Genomic DNA, 972 nt, shown 5'->3' with positions numbered 1-972 from the left:
AACTGCGTCCCTACCTGGACCAAAAGGAGCTTGAAGCAGTGGTACTTGAACTGGTAATCTCTCATTTAGATTTCTGTAATGCGCTGTACTTGGGGCTACCCTTGTACCAAGTACAGAAACTTCAATTGGTTCAAAATGCAGCAGCCAGATTGGTCACCGGCACATCTAGGTTTGACTATATAACACCAATACTAAAATCTCTTCACTGGCTGCCAATCAGCTTCCAGGTGCAATACAAGGTGTTGATTATCACCTTTAAAGTCCTACATGGCTCAGGACCCAGTTACTTGCAGGAACACCTTTCCCTACACAATCCGCCCCGCACTCTCAGAACATCAGGGAAGTATTTATTGGAACACCATAACGCCAGGTTAATGACAACTTATTATGCAGTCGAATTTCCTGCATTTGGGGAAATTGCAGGGGTCCGCACACCTGGAGTGCAATGGATGAGCCTCACCCTGGGAAAACCACCTTCATGATCATGGTGTCTACCCTGCCAGGATCGCCTGCTTCCATACAATCCACCCTGTACACTCAGGTTCTCTGGAAGGAATTTACTACAGCCCTTAAAGACCAGATTGATGGCAACCTCCCAGAGGACAACTTATGGAATGGCCAGGAGAGCGTTAAAAAAGCCAATAAGACGGATCTCTTCTGGCAGGCCTTCCTGGAATAAAATACTCGGCCACAAATAAGACTTCCTATCTATCGAACTCTGCCCATGGTTATTGTTTCGATTAATTGGATTTTAGCATATTATTTTTAATGTTATATTGTTTAATCTTGTTTTAAGGAGAGGTACTATGTATATATGGATGTATTTTAGCTTGTAAAGTTGAAGGCTTTCATGGCCGGCATCCATAGTTTTTTGTGGGTTTTTCGGGCTATGTGGCCATGTTCTAGCAGAGTTTCTTTCTGACATTTTGCCAGCATCTGTGGCTGGCATCTTCAAGCTATTTTAGCTTGTTG

General features: G+C 43.7%; 1 pseudogene; it reads right to left on the bottom strand.

The window, feature by feature from the left end:
- Nucleotides 1-376: 376 nt before the first annotated feature.
- Nucleotides 377-511, bottom strand: LOC121917266 (annotated as a pseudogene).
- Nucleotides 512-972: the final 461 nt, after the last annotated feature.

Source organism: Sceloporus undulatus, unplaced genomic scaffold (genome assembly GCF_019175285.1).
Source record: "Sceloporus undulatus isolate JIND9_A2432 ecotype Alabama unplaced genomic scaffold, SceUnd_v1.1 scaffold_13, whole genome shotgun sequence".
NCBI lineage: Eukaryota > Metazoa > Chordata > Lepidosauria > Squamata > Phrynosomatidae > Sceloporus > Sceloporus undulatus.
The sequence above is the reverse complement of the archived record's forward strand: the minus strand, read 5'-3'. Positions and strand labels throughout refer to the sequence as shown.